Source organism: Rattus norvegicus, chromosome 3 (genome assembly GCF_021556685.1).
Source record: "Rattus norvegicus strain SHRSP/BbbUtx chromosome 3, alternate assembly SHRSP_T2T, whole genome shotgun sequence".
Taxonomy (NCBI): Eukaryota; Metazoa; Chordata; class Mammalia; order Rodentia; family Muridae; genus Rattus; species Rattus norvegicus.
The window spans coordinates 139764359-139779963 of NC_141536.1; the positions used below are offsets into that span (position 1 = coordinate 139764359).

The 15605-nt window shown below is 47.6% G+C and overlaps 1 protein-coding gene across 10 annotated transcripts in view; it reads right to left on the bottom strand.

Moving 5' to 3' along the window:
- Positions 1 to 14540, bottom strand: part of Ninl (ninein-like) — a 66489-nt gene extending 51949 nt beyond the window's left edge. For 9 of the 10 annotated variants that reach the window (XM_087652262.1, XM_087652259.1, XM_087652256.1 and 6 more), the window contains exon 1: positions 14389 to 14534. The gene's annotated coding sequence lies outside the window, so the exon portion shown is untranslated. 10 annotated transcript variants of the gene reach the window in all.
- Between the last annotated feature and the right edge of the window lie 1065 nt (positions 14541 to 15605).

Here is a 15605-nt window from a genome sequence, read left to right on the forward strand (position 1 = left end):
GTCTTTACAGAATGGAACAGCTGGTAAAACCCTTAGGAAACTCCTGGTCCTTATCAGAAGCTTTCATATTCATGCTGGACAAAACCCAAAAGGCAACTTACAAAGAACCACCTCAAGAAAGCACCAGAAAGTATGCACAGAGCGGGAGGATTCTGACGTGAGGGATAGTCACGGGGCACTGAGAGGTCCCCACCTTCACACCAGCTGGACTATTGACGGAAAACCAGTCTTGGGTGTATAATACCCATAACCCCAGCACGTGGGAGCTGGAGGCAGAAGACCTGTAACTTCAAGAATAACCCAGTTTCAAAAATGAGAGGAGGGGGCAAAGCGGGGGACACGATTCAGCAGTTAAGAGCCCCAGCTGCTTTTGCAGAGGACCTGGGCTTAGCTCCCGGCACTCATATGGAGGATTAAAGCCATCTGTAGCCAGTTCAAGGGATCCAGTGCTCTCTTCTGGCCTCTGCAGCACCAGGCATACAAAGGCTTGCAGCTTGTTGCCACCTGAGTTTCTGGCCCTCCTCTCTTCAGGCAGGCAGAGGTTCACAGCCCTTCCTTCCTCAACAACAACAGTAATAACACTCATCCCAACCATCAGTGGGACCCAGGCAGGACTCTGGAAGCTGTGACTGTCCACCTCCTGCCTGGAAGGCAGATGTGGCTGGCTGCTGAGGGCTGACGGCACAGTGGAGGCTACGTCACCAGCTCCGCTTCCCAGAGACCTTTAACAACATGTTGTGGACAGTTCTAAGTGGGTGGAAAGAGGTATGGAGTATCCCAGTACAGATAACCATGCACTGCACTGTACTGCACTGCACTGCACTGCACTGTACTGCACTGCACTGTACTGCACTGCACTGTACTGTACTGCACTGTACTGCACTGCACTGCACTGTACTGTACTGTACTGCACTGTACTGCACTGTACTGCACTGTACTGCACTGTACTGCACTGTACTGTACTGCACTGTACTGTACTGCACTGTACTGTACTGCACTGTACTGCACTGCACTGCACTGCACTGTACTGCACTGCACTGTACTGCACTGTACTGCACTGCACTGCACTGCACTGTACTGCACTGTACTGCACTGTACTGTACTGCACTGTACTGTACTGCACTGTACTGCACTGCACTGTACTGTACTGCACTGTACTGTTTCAGAGCTGCAACACAAAGCAGTGAAAAGAGGCAGCTGTGACCCCATTTCTTACTTGTAGTCCCTGAGCAATGCACCACAAAAGCCTCTGCACCATGAAAGCTGTCAAAGCAGCCACAGGCCCCTCCTTGCTGCCCAGCCTATGGTCGCTGCAGTAAAATGTCCCACAGGAGTGTCTTCCTCGCCACTGTGGGGTCAGAATGCCGCTGATGGAACGCTGTGGGGGTGGTGAAATGAAAAGGTGTTAGGCTGTGTTTCTTCTTTGCCCTTGGGGTGCCAAGACTGCTCATGGAAGAGGAAACACAGTCTAAGATACGGGTCCCAGCCATGTTTCTCTGGGTGAAAACAGCAGGGGCTGGGATGGAGTCTATGGTTCTCAAACTCTTGTGTACCCAGATGGTGCTGGGAACCATCAGGAGTTGAGAAAGGTGAATCCCATTCTCCATTAGAGACCATGAGGAGTTGGGAATGGGAGCCCGAGGGCTTGTGATGAGCCCAGGAAATGGGTAAAATCTTGCTTAGCTCCGAGTGAATGCCACACGTATGGAGGGGATAGAAAAAGGGCTTTCTAAGGGAGACGAAGCACCCACCCACTGAGATGGCCCTTGATGGTGGAGACGGTCCTTGCTTGTCCAAATTGTTCTATTCACGGCGGATGGGGATACATACGTTTTACTCAGGGTGAACCACAGATTCAATGCCTTTTGTAGGAAACGATGCCCAGGAAGGGAAGCTCATTGGCTGAACAGTTGGGGTCTATCTAGATACCTCATCGGCATGGAGAACTCTAGGTTTTCATACTATGTGAAAGTTTGTCCTCTAAGAGGGGTGTTGTGATCATGTGCTCTAGGACAGGGATCTGGTTGGGAGCTAGTTTGAGCTCCTGACATTTCCAATTATAAGATTTACTGGGGTTCTCAACTTGCTACAACCTCACCAGTTCTGTCTGGTGGCACAGTCCACTGCCCCACACAGGAGCTGTCCAAAACAGCAGCTCCTGTTAGAGGACAGCACCACTGACATCTCCCTAGGACTGCAGTCTCAAGGCTGTCTGTGGTGGTGCATCTTCTTTCTCGCCTCAGCACGAGGTGCCACTCAGGAGCTGTCCACAGAGACCTTTCCTGCCTCAGCCTGCAGCTTCTGTGAAACACTGCTCATGGAAGGAGCTATGCCACGGGAGCTACGCACAGTGGCAGCAGCTCCTCTCCAGCCTCCCCGGCAGTCCCACAAAGATGGTCCCTCAACAAAAGCCAGCTCCAGCCCAAAAGGACCTCACACCCTAACCCATGGGCCAGATGCAGGGAAAGGGGTGTGTGTGAAAAAAAAAGCCATCAATTCCTGAGCGGGAAAATCCACCAATCCCTGAGCTTCCCACAAACCCCCACCAATCCCTGAGCTTCCCCCCACCAACCTCCCCAATCTCAGGACTTGAAATCTCAACCCTCCCTCTGGAAATCTCTGTCCTGAGAAGCTCCGCCCTCTCATAAATCCTATATAATAAGCACCACACCAAGTTCTGTGGAGAGCTTTTGGGGCTGCTTTTAAGAATTTGGCAGAAATTTGATATCAGGCTGGGACAATGAAGCAGGCTCAAGGCAAACACAGCTGAGGAATGTATTGTATTCCTTGTATCTGGATCATCCTGATAAACCCCTAAACATAGTGACCACAGGACTTTATTGCCTTGATTTTTGCTCTGCTTGTTCCTTGGCTACTTTATGCTTTTGTTTGTTCCCTGACTACTTTGTTTATGCCTTAAGGACTAACCATATTCTATGTATGTACCCAGAATGATATAAAAGTGGACTGGAAAAAATTAAACTTGCCTTCGGCTTCAGAACTGGCTGGGGTCCTGTTCTAGTGTTGTCTAATTGTCCTTTTTCTCTTCAGTCCTCACTCTCACCCTGGAGAACCCGCTGACTGACTGGGCTGGCTTAGTCAGAGTTCCTTGACGTTCACAACCTGCAAGCAGAGGGCAGCCTCCTGAACTCTCTTTCCTGAGACTTCCTGCCTGCTGGGACTCTCTTGTCACAAGAAGCTGAGGAGAAAAGCAGCAATGAAGAGGAGGAGCAGGGCTGAGACTGCTGAGCTCCTCAGCTCAGCCAGGGTTGCCCTCCCCTGGGAGCTGCAACACTTCTTCTGAGGAGGCTCCCTCTTCGAGCTGTGTGTTTCCTGAGCCCCCCGTGTTTCTAGAGACCCTTCCCTTGGGACACTGTCCCATCTCACAGCTGTGTGGTTCCTGGGCCCCCATGTCTCAGGATGTCCTTCCCCTGGGATACCTTCTCCCCTCAGAGCTATATGGTCCCTGGGCTTCTGTGTTCCAGGACACCTTTCCATCCAAGCAGAAACACTCACAACAGAAGGCCTCTGCCCCTGTGCTCTTTCCACACCTAGCACCAGAAACAAGTAGCAGGCTCACAATTCTGCTTTGTTTCCAAGGCCTCGTGTTATTCTCCAGAGTTTTATGCTTTGCATTACTTTTGGCTTTCAGCAATTGCCTGTAAGCAGTGTCTGTCTCAGGAGACCTAAGCAACTTCATTCTACACAGATGACGATCTGTGACGACCTGCACTGAGCCACAGAAATAGTCTGAGTGCTTCTTTCATGCAAGTAAAATGAAATCCACAGGGTTCCCCAGTCGATGACCTAGGACCACAGAGTACTTATCAACTGTTAAGCCTCCTCCAGATGACAAGAAATGCTCTGTGGGGCAGAAGCATAAAAGTTCGGCAGTACGCTGTGACTGTAACTCGTCACCGGGGAAGAGACACATCAGTGTGTGCACGTGAGCCACAGACAGCTCACGTTCTAGACAGAAAGGTCAACATGGTCTTCTTGCACCTGGAGCTGGGGAATCCCTGGAACCCAGAAGTCTGAAGCCAACCTGAACAAACAGCCAGTTCCATCCCAACCTTTAAAAGGGTCTGGGGAAGCAAGGTATAAAGCATCCATTCACCAACAGGCATGTTCTAAGCACCTGCTGTGTACCTCATCGCATCCTAAACCCTTGGATAGCTAACAGGGCATGCAGGCAGTGGACATGCATACATTCATGCAAAATACCCATATACACAAAATTAAATATTTAAAAAGAGGGGTGAGGAAGGGAAGGAGGGGATGGAGCAAACAGTTTAGTAAATAAAAAGAAAGTGAATGTTTAGGACTGGGGTCACTTGGGTACGTTTGAATATGCTCTTCCTCAGGTCACATGATGGAAGTTTTGTAAGAAATAGGGCAGCACTGAGGTATCTGGAACTGCTAAAAGGCAGGGTCTAACAGAAGGGCATCAGTTCGCTGTGGATATCCCCTCAAAAGATAGTAATGTAGCTCTAGTGAGAGCCCGACAGGTTCTTCAAAGAGTAGCTTTTATGAGAGTGAGCCTGGTTCCTTTAGCTCGCTCTGGCTTTCTGTCTTAACTTTGATCTCTACACCGGCTCCTGCTATTGCGATGTCAGCACCAGGAGGCCCTCGCCAGAGGTTTAAGTGGTACAGTCACCTGATTTTGGACTTATAACATCTAACACTATGAGCTAGATCTTATTTTTAAAATGGATAGGTAATATTTATTCATTTATTCACTTTACATCCTAATCACTGCCCAACCTCCCTGTCTCCACTCCCACAGTCCTTCCCTCCATCTCCCCTTCGCCTCTGAGAGAGCACAGCCCCACTCCCAGGTATCCCTCCACCCTGACACATCGGGTCTCTGCAAGGCTAGGTGCTTCTTCTCCCACTGAGGCCAGACAAGACAGCTGAGGTAGGGAACAGATCCCACAGACAGGCAACAGCTTTAGGGATAGCCCTGCTTCAGTTGTTAGGGACCTACATGAAGGGCAATCTGCACACCGGAGGCCTAGGTACAGCCAGTGTCTGCTCTTTGGTTACCAGTCCAGTCTCTGAGAGCCCTGAAAGGCCGAGGTTAATTGACTCTGTTGGTATTCCTGTGGAGTTCCTATCCAAACGTCTATTTAAAAACAAAACAAAACAGTCTCAAATATTTGTATAATAACTTAAAACAGACTAGCAGATAAACACAGCAACTGAAAATAAGAAAATACTAAAATCTTGAGACTCACAAAGAGGAAGACTTAACCGATCCTATCTATAATTTCTGCCTAAATAACCCTGCATATGTGGAGCAGCTGCCAATGCTCAGCTAAGGATAAAACCTGGAATGAAACGTGAGCTGCTGCACAGAAGGCAGTCTCCAACCTGAGCCACATTCCTAAGAAAATGAAGGATCGGTGTTCTTCAAGAAATTCTAAGAGAATCCACAGCATCTACACTGTGCATCTCACCATCCAAGACATAACTGGAAATGTGCCACAGAAATTAATAGTCAAAATCAAACAAACAAAAAAACCCAAGCCCCTAAAAGCACTCTGGAAAATATATCCAGAGAACACCTCCAGAAAATGCAGAGGTTGGACCGAGTGGCTCTCAGCTCCTGTCTGCCATTGTGACCACTCAGCGGTGCGGAGGAAAGGTTCTGCATGGGAACATACAGACCAGGAATCTTGGCAGAGAAACAGTCTAGAAAGGACCAGATACAAATCCCAAACTGAAAGCTGGGTGTCTGAACCTAAAGCCTCACCTGACTGCTTAGCAGGAGCATGGGGATGAAGGAGACAGGGGCAGGGACTTCATTTCATAAGGTGAGAAACTGCCCAGTCTTGAGAACAGAGAACGTGATCTAAGGCATGTGCGCACACGTGTGTGCACCCAGAGAGACGTATGCATACACGAGTATTAAATAAATTAATTAAATGATTAAAGCAAAAGAGGCTATGATTTGAAAGAGAGCAAGAGGGAGTGTTTGGAGGGAGCAAAGGGAAGGAGAGATGAGGAAATTATAATCTTAAAAATTATAATTAAAGGGGTTGGGGATTTAGCTCAGTGGTAGAGCGCTTGCCTAGCAAGCGCAAGGCCCTGGGTTCGGTCCCCAGCTCCGAAAAAAAAGAAAAGGAAAAAAATTATAATTAAAAATAGAAGTGCCCCAAAGCTGGAGAGATGGCATCACAGCTCTTCCAGAGGACTCAGGTTCAATCCCAGCGTCCACGTGGCAGCTTACAACTGTCTATAACTCCAGTGCGGGGATCTGATGCCCTCTTATGGCTTCCATAGGTAATGCATGCGTGAGGTTCACAGACATGCATGTAGGCAAAAATACCCACACACTTAGAACAGTTTTTTCATCTAAAAAAAGAAAAAGCCTCAAGACTAAGGAGTTAATTTCAAAGGCCCAAAACATAAGACGAGAAAAATGCTAATAAAGCCTTTTCCCTAAATGACCTAAGTTTCTACACATTTTGCTATTCTGAGTGGATTGTTCGTTTTGATTTTAGTCGAGGGATCTTAAAGGTTGAGGGAGAAAAATAAAACGGGGCCTGGGAGATTTTCTGAAATCTTGCCTCACAGCATCCAGGTCCTGGGCTCTCCCCTCAGTACATGACTGAAACTGGGCAGGACATTTTGATAAACAAAATTAACATGTTTTATGGAGGGAGATCCTGAGTACATTCCTAAGCACCCATCCATGGACTGAGTCTTACAGGGGAGGCACCATCACTGTTGCCAACTGACAGGTAAAGAAAATGGGGCAGGTAGAGGCAAGCAGTTTGCCCAGTGCTGTGACAGGGCAAACCCTCTGACTGACTGAAGTCCTCAGCAGGCTGGGGAGATGCTTCAGTGGGTAAGAGCCTTAGCTCTGCAAAAACAAGGGCCTGGATCAGAAGCCCAGCACCCACATGAAAGCTAGGTATGGCCTAAAAGCAGACAAGGTTCTGGGGGTCACTGGCCAGCCAGTCTAGCTAGCTAGGAATAAACCAAAAGCCACCAGCGAGCTCCCGATTCAACAAGAAACTCTGTTCTAAGGGAATAAAGTGACAGGTAGAGCAGGACACCCAATGTCTTTCTCCTCCTACGGCCTCACTCACATGTGCACATGCACCGACATCAACACACGCGCGCGCGCGCGCGCGCGCAGACACACACACACACACACACACACACACACACACACACACACACACACAGGCACGCACACGCACACGGCAAACACTCCTAAACACATTGCCTTCCCACCGGCTTTGCTGTAGTTGATGTCTGACTCTACAATAAAAAGTTGCCCTTTACCATCTTGTTAAAGGAGTTGCCGTCCACAGACCTCTCCTGTCCTCCACAGGAAGTTGTTAGTCTCCACCTCCCCTGTTCTCCAGAGAGCTTATCTTCAGTTCATCTTCTCCTGGTGGGGAAATTATGTCTTTCGCAACTGCGCTGGAACCAATCCAGAGAAAAGGAGCTAAAAAGATGTGAGTTTTAGAACTTTCTAATCAGAAACTTTTCTTTAGATTTCTCAGAACCTGGACTCCCTCAGCAGCTTGGAGAGAGCAGCCTTGCCTGGTATCAGAAAAGCAGACCTCCCAAAGTTTCTAGGCACCCTGTGCTAACCTACCGTCCGGACCCCCTTTGCAGGCCTTGTATCCGTCCATAACACCCCAGCAAGGTGATCTCTGTTGGCCTCAGGCTCCACACTGGCTGTCCTAGTTAGGGTTTCTATTGCTGTGATAAAATCAAGACCAAGAGCAAGTTAGGGGGAAAAAAGGTTTATTAGGATTACACTTCCAAACTGAAGGAAGTCAGGACAGAAACTCAAATAGGGCAGGACCCTGGAGCCAGAAGCTGATGCACGGGCTACAGAGGGGTTCTACGTACTGGCTCACTGCTTTCTTATAGAACCTGAGACCACTAGCTCAGGGATGGCTCCACCCATAATGGACTGGGCCCTCCCCAACCAATCACAAATTAAGAAAATGCCTTACAGCTGGATCTTATGGAGACATTTTCTCAATTAAGGTTCCCTCTTTTCAGATAACTCTAGTTTATACCAAGGAGACATAAAACTAAAGAGCCCACTAGCTTTCCAAATAAACCTTTTTCTTTGCCCAAATAACTGGTCCCTCCAGTGGTTGGCTTTTTCCAGTGGCAAGAAATAAGGATATATAAAGCTGATTTAATGAGTCCTAACTCCAGTTATAAAACAAACATTAAAAAAAATTTCCTCATTCCTACCCACAGTACACACACACATCAGGAATGTTCAGTACCTAGAGAAATGTTTCAGAGCTGGAGAAACAGCTCAGCACTGAAGAGCACTGGATGCTCTTCCAGAGGACCAAGATTCTATTCCCAACATCCACGTGGTAGCTCATGACCACCTGTAACTCGAGTTCCAGGCAGGCAGATCCCTGAGTCCAAGGCCAGTCTGGTCTACAGAGCTAATTTCAGGACAGCTAGGGGTAAACAAAGAAACCCTGTCTGGAAACAAACCAACAAACACATAAAGTTTCTAGGAAGTACAGGGACTTCATATCCAAAATACATTGGAACATTATCTCTTTTATTTCCCTACCACATGGGAAGTCTTAATATCATGGGAGACTCTGTATTAGTACCCTAACTCTAGGGAAAGAATATTAATGTCAACAGTCCTCCAAATTAAGAGGAAAAGCTTCAGTCAAGCACTTCACACCCCAATCCACTTATTAAAAAAGAAAGAAAGCGCTAAGACCCTTTCTCTTCACCAGAACTTGGGTGTAAGTTTGTTTCACATCAGCTATGAAGGAAATAATAGAAGAAAATAACCTATAAAATCTAATCAGAAAACGCCCAGGAATACTCACATATAGACCGTCTTCAAGAAATTATTCTAACTTTCCTATCTGAAATTCCAGCCGTGCAACTGGGAGCCTGAGGCACAACACTCACTGTTGATCATTTTGCTTTGTTTTGTTTAATCTCTACACACAAAACAGTCCGAAGAATGTGAGGAGAATTAATATTTTGAATTTCTACTTCTAAAGGATTGGCCTGCTGTGAGGGTCAACACTAACAACTGCACGGTTCCAAAGGGATTCAGAATTCCCCCCCAATTAGTCATCCTAAATGCAGATAAACACAGCAAGACAAGACACCAGGCGAAGAGGAGACCACTGGATTCCTCTACTTAAGAGACATGCCAAACAAAATAACCTAACAAGTTATAATCTTGGGCTGATGTGGAGTTTCCTCTTAGTCAAGCAGGAATCCAGAACCAGTGAAAATTAGACTTGGGCTGGAAACATTTCTAAGTGAGTCACAGAGGGCCTCAACATCTAGAGAGACTCCAGAAGTTTCTAGTGCTACCACGACAGGAGGCCCAGCAGGAGACAGTGGAGCACCTTAGGGACACTGTAAATACTGCACACGGTGCCTGTTCCTTGGGGCCAGGAATAAATGACCCAGTGGAAACAAATTCATTCAGAGGAAAAGAGTCACCAGGAACTGGTAACCAGTACAGAAAAGGAACTTGATGGAAGAGCTCACAGCCAGGAAGCAGAACAGCTCAGGCCCATGCCCATCCAGAGGGACGAACACATAGCTGTTGGCCTAACATGTACCGACATTCTCCAGCTCTAACTGAAGAATATGTTTAAAAACACTCCTACCGTAAGTTACAGAAGTTAGGAACTTTACAACTTCTAGGCTGCCTCATCCATTATCTTGGGAACATTCCCCTTGAGAAATGAGGCAAGTGAGGCATGGGCTGGTGGATTCCACTTATTTCAAGAAATGAGCGGAACCAAACTAGCAGCACCATTACTCCATGAAGATGTTGAGGAAGCTGGACCTGATGGTCCTCGCCTTAGCACAGGAGGTCGAGGCTGGAGGATCGAGCTAAGAAAAACTGCACCTTCCACATGGATCCCAGGGGCACCACAGCTGGTTTCATTTGTGATGGTTGTACAGTTATGATGTTGCCTACCAAAGCGTTTCTTAGAACATGACCCCGCCCTTTAGCAAACCTATACAGGGGTATGACTGGTCGAATGCCTCGTATTCCCCACCTCTCCCATAGCCACTGTAAGGTCAGTCTCCTATCTCCACTGGGGACTAGAGTTTCAGCTTCTGCCCTTGAACCTTCTGCACCAGCTTTGACTAAAAACCAGATCTCTGCTACCTGAGGCAGCCAACAAAGGAAGACCAGACTCAAGTTGGAGGCAAAGGCAGGAATCTGGTCTAGGGTATCTGTGTACAAAGTGAAGGATGGACACAGCCAGAACCAGGACAGCAGTCTGGCAGGTGGATGTTGGTATGAGAGACAGCACATGTTTGTACCTGAAGCTACTCAGGGGACTGTCACCTTCCCCTCCTCTTCAGACACTGGAACCAGAAAAAGACACTAACCTTTTCCACAAAACCTAAGAGGCCACTGATTCTAAGCCAAATGACAAAGAAAAACGGTCAAAATCTGATGGATGTGGGGTGGGGGAAAAATTTGGTGGATGCAAACATCACTTTTAAGGTGCAACCCAAATTCAGAAATGCTATCATGAGGAAGACATATCTTTGAATAAGGAAGAATACAATAGGCTTTTCTGAGCCATAGACTCCAAATCACTGTAAATAGAAGGCAGATGCTTTCAAAATTTAATAATTTTTCCTTAATATCTGAGGATTTGTACATGTATAGAATGAAACTGATCAGACCCACCTTCCCCTTCTCCCTTCCAATTTCTTCCAAATCTTCCCCACCTTGGCTGCTTCCTACTTAATGTCTTTTTGTTTGTTAACCTACTCAGTCCAATTACTGCCAGATTCATGTGCAGCTCCAGGGACTTGACTGAGGCAGCAAGGGAACGGGATTAAAAACAAACAGACACAGACAGAAAAGCTGGGGGGAGGGGGGAGCTGGGCTCTCTGTTAAAGAACTATCATCAGCCCAGAAGTTTGGTGTGTTTACTACATGGAGTTGAATAGAGAGGTGGGACCATAGCATGCAGGTGCACAAGGAGGTGGGGTTATACAAAATGGTAAAGAAGGAAACAGAGTTTAGGTCATACGGCTGGATCAAGGAGACAAACTTAATCTTGGTAGGAGGAGCAGCCTTAGATGTAAACATAGGGCGAGGCGAGGAAGCTACAGAGGGCATTTCTGCACACACTCCCACACTCAGTATGGACATTTACAGCCTACCCTACATAATGCTGTGCACAGAGGAGCGAGTAAGTGACTGGTGACCTCAGCCACAGCTGACGCCTTAAAGTCTTCTTGTGACCTCCCCATGTGTTTACACTGTACGAAACTCTGTTTTCCATTACTGGCAGCTAAAACATCTTAATTGACATATATCTGCATGGCAAAACCCCTTGAGACTTAAAATCCCAGAGCTTTTTGATTTCCCTAATAGACAGTTAGCCCCTCAGTGAAACTCCAACATACCATAACCATTGTATACCACAGGAAGCAGAACCCCAGATAAGGTAACTGGAATATCAGTGGCCATATCACATCACACAAAAAAGAAGACACTGCTTTTCTCTAAAGAGATACAAAACAATACACACACACACACACACACACACACACACACACACACACACACACGCACAATCTGCAATACACGCCAGCACTATTTTCAAACTTGAGCAATCAAAATTATGTGTAGGGTTCTGGTTCCTTCCAGAAACAAAACATGACTTGAATGCAAGGGAAAACATACTCCAGCCTTTTTGAAACAAGAAGCTTCACCTACTCTCCATCACTTAAGTCTTACCAGAGACAAGGGGGAAGTACCATGCTAGATATACCTTCCTCGAATGGGAGATTTACTCAGCTCCTTAAAGACCTCCATTGGTTCACACAGAACTGTCAGAATCTAGTAGGCTCAGGGTCACCTAGAAGGATGGGGGTTGGGGGAAACCAAGCCTGCTACTGAGGTCACCTTCCAACAGCTCCAGGGAGAGTCTCTGATCCAGAGTTTTGGCCTCCTGCTGTGAGTAACAAAATTTCTGGCACCAGGCCTGAATTTCTAACTCATTATTGAAGCCAAGGACTGAGTTAAGCCCAAACCTAGAGTCACTGACACGCAAATACTGATAAGCAGAAATGTAGCAGAGCATACAGAAGGAAACTCTTCCAGGCCAGGAATCTTCCACAGGTGTGAGGCCAGGACACTGCCCCAGATTTTATATCCTGTTCCCAGATCTTTATTTAGCCAGGCAAAGGAGAGGTACCCAACAGTTACCTAGCCGTGGCATTGCTCAAAGGCAGGTATTCATTCTAGGAAGGAGGCACAGATGTCACATAGATTATCTTGAAAATTTAGAGAGGACCACTCACCAAATAACATCCAAAACCAATGCTTTACCATGAGAACTCTGCTGCCATTCCTAAAGACGCAAATTCTAAGAAATTTATACCTAGTGGTCAGCAAATGACCCCAGCACATCCATGTCCTAGCATGTCTTCAAACTGCAACATCAAATGACTTAGAGAAAGCCCATTTTCTGTGAGTTTATACAGATTTTAAAAAGTTAAATCCTAACTTCTTCCTTATGGAGTGTTCTTTTTTGCCAAGTCAGTGTTGTTACATCTTATCTGAAGTTCCAGTTTTTGGAGAAGGCTTTCTTATTTTCTCATACTGAAAAAAAGAAAAAAGAAAAAGCAGTAACCTCCAATTTTTTACTGAATCTCCATTTTATGTAACAGAGAGCTCCTACTTTTCTTTACCAAATGAAGACTGGCGTGGCTAATGATGGGGATTCACACTAAGAAGTGTCATCTGGCAATTTCCTTACTGCACTAATATCACGGTGTTCATACGTGCTAACCTAGATAGTGAAAGTTGATCACCTGAGTGGCCGCTCCACACATGAGATGCTTGAGGCTGCTGCCGGCATAGCAGAGCATTCTGCCTTACAGTAAACTCTCTAAATAGCAACACTGAAGCCATGCCAGAAGCATAGGAAATACACAAACAAGCAAGAGATACCTATATCTCTTGTTGTTACTGGGCTAGCAATGTGATTCAGCAGTAAACACAGAATACCTGAGACCATGGGCTCCTTCCCCAGAATGCACCAAAGTAAATATCATGCACTACACCTAACTGGATGCAGTAACACTTATAAAGCTAGATTAGACTGTTGACATCAGCGATTCATTACGAGGTTACAGGGATGACATCCCGAGTAGGAGTTTTTCAGTTCCTATTAGGACCACCTTCACACGTGTGGTTTGTCTTCCATCAAAACATTAGTGTCTGGCAAATGACTCCAGACTAGTTTGATCTGTAGCAGATCAAAAGCCACTAAGAGATGACATAAAATGAGCGCCGTGGGCAAGCTGGCTGCTGCCCTAACTGCCCGAACTGCAGAGGTGGGTTACTTCTTATTCACACCTGTTCTTCCACACGGTAGTTCATAGACTCCACGGCTTAAGTGTTCTGTGGAACAGACCGACCTTCTTTCCTCTTTCTTTTCTCCCACACCCCTGCTTTAAAAGAACCTGGAAATCTCGGGCAAACACCATCTTCATAGTCCCTCTCTGCTACCTGCCTTGCGCATCAAGTGACCTTCTGCAAGGGCCTTTGCTGGACCTCCTCCCTGATTCCAAAACTTGGCTAAATCTTGTAGAGGACAAGAGCTACAGAGAGCGCCTGACAATGTACGTGTCTAAGAAACCTTGGGTTGGACTCCCATCGTGCAATTTGTGGACTTAGACAACTAGACTGAATGAACCCAAACATCGGGTCACTGCTACTCAATTACGGATGGACCAGTCTCGCAAGTGCACAACAAAGTAGCGGAACCGTTGCGCAGGCAGGGACGACCTTGACACAGATGCAACAGGCTTCTCCGCCCCAGAGAGAGGTGTCCCAGTTTTCAACAACTAAGTGCAAACTGATAATACAACCAGAGATCGCAAGGACGACTTCACCAGGCACAGGAGAGACCGACGCGAGGTAACAGCGCCAACAGGTGCTCCCTATCAAGCATGGTCCCTGAGTTTTCCAGGGGGGGACTCAGAAGGGGCCTCAGAGACAGTTCGGGGTCGCCTCCCGCTCCGGTTCCCCTCGTCAACAGAGGACGAAGGCGGGAAGCACGGCGGGTTCAGGCAACCCGCTCTTTGAGTTCGTCAAAGTTTGGGGCGGCAGCTGCCCCCCACCAGAACGCTGAGTTCTGTGAGGACCACCGCTACCGGTCCGAGAGCGCCGCAGAGCACTGAGACTCTGGTATGGCTCTCCGAGCGCGCGCCTGCATCCCAAGCGTCCGCTCCGCTGTGTACCGGCCGCAGCACGAGGATGCGGACTCCTACGGCCCGGTTCGGCCCTCCTCGGCCCAGCTCGGCACTCCTCGGCCCCGCTCGGCTCCCCTCCCCTCAGCTCCTCTCCCACGCCCTACTCACCTGGGGAGTGGGAGGCTCCGCTCTACGAACGCTGAGTCCAGGATGCGGGCTCCGGCAGCCCGGTGCAAAGCGATCCGGGTAGGATACCGCAGCGCGCGTACCTCGGCCGCTCTTTGTGTCTGGCGGCCGCGCTCCCCAGGGCTTCCAAGGCCTCCGGGCGCCGCCCCCTCGTTCTCGCGGGGCCTCCCCAGGGAAGGGGAGGGGCGTCCTCGGGGCGTGGCTTTGAGGGGCGGGGCGAAGAGGCAAGAGGAGCTGGGCCTGGGACTTAAGCTGGTCAGGGACCTAGCTGGTCAGGAGGAGGAGGATGCAGGATGACAGCAAGGCTCTGGGAGATAGGGTGTTATAAAAACAAAACAAAACAAACAACCAAAAAAACCAAGGGGTCCAAGTCCTTTCAAGTGGAAGAATTCCCCAGAGTAGAAGGGAACCAAAGAACCAGTAAAAAGCCCATACTGTACTCTGATGAACCATACTTTGACTGTATCCCTTTTCATGTGTCATAACTTGCCCAAGCCAGTGATGAACATGACATACCTACACCCTGTGGTAGAGGTGTAGCCGTGGGACGTATAACCAGGGCCCTGCTTCCCTCTAGATTATAATACGAGGTTCCCAAAGTGTGGTGTGCCATAGTCGCCACTGTGAGGAATGTCTTTACTGGGACCAGGGAGATGGCTCAGTTTGTAAAGGCACTTGCCTTGCTAGCCTGATGACCTAAGTTTAATCCCAGAACACATGTAAAGGTGATAGGAGGTGCTGGAGAGATGGCTCAGCAGTGAAGAACACTGTCTGCTCTTCCTGAGGACTCACATTCAATTCCCGCCACCCACAGGGCAGCTCATAACCATCTGTAACTCAAGTTCAAGGGACCCGATGTTGTCTTCTGGACTCCTCAGACACTAGGAGTGCATGTGTTGCATAGATACACACAGGCAAAACACCCATACATATAATTTTAAAACAACTTAGAAAAATCATCTCCACAGAGTTTTCCTCTGACCCCCCCCTCCCCACACACTGAGACACATGCCATTGTGAACACACACATATAAAAACCATGCACACACACATTCACACAGTAAGTTTTAAAAATATTTTAAAAGACTCTATGTTCTCTAAATCTAACACTCCAGGTTTCCATGTACTGTTAGAGAATGAACTTGGAGTTAAATGATGAGAGTCACAGTGCCATTCACTGGATGTTGGACTTTATACCA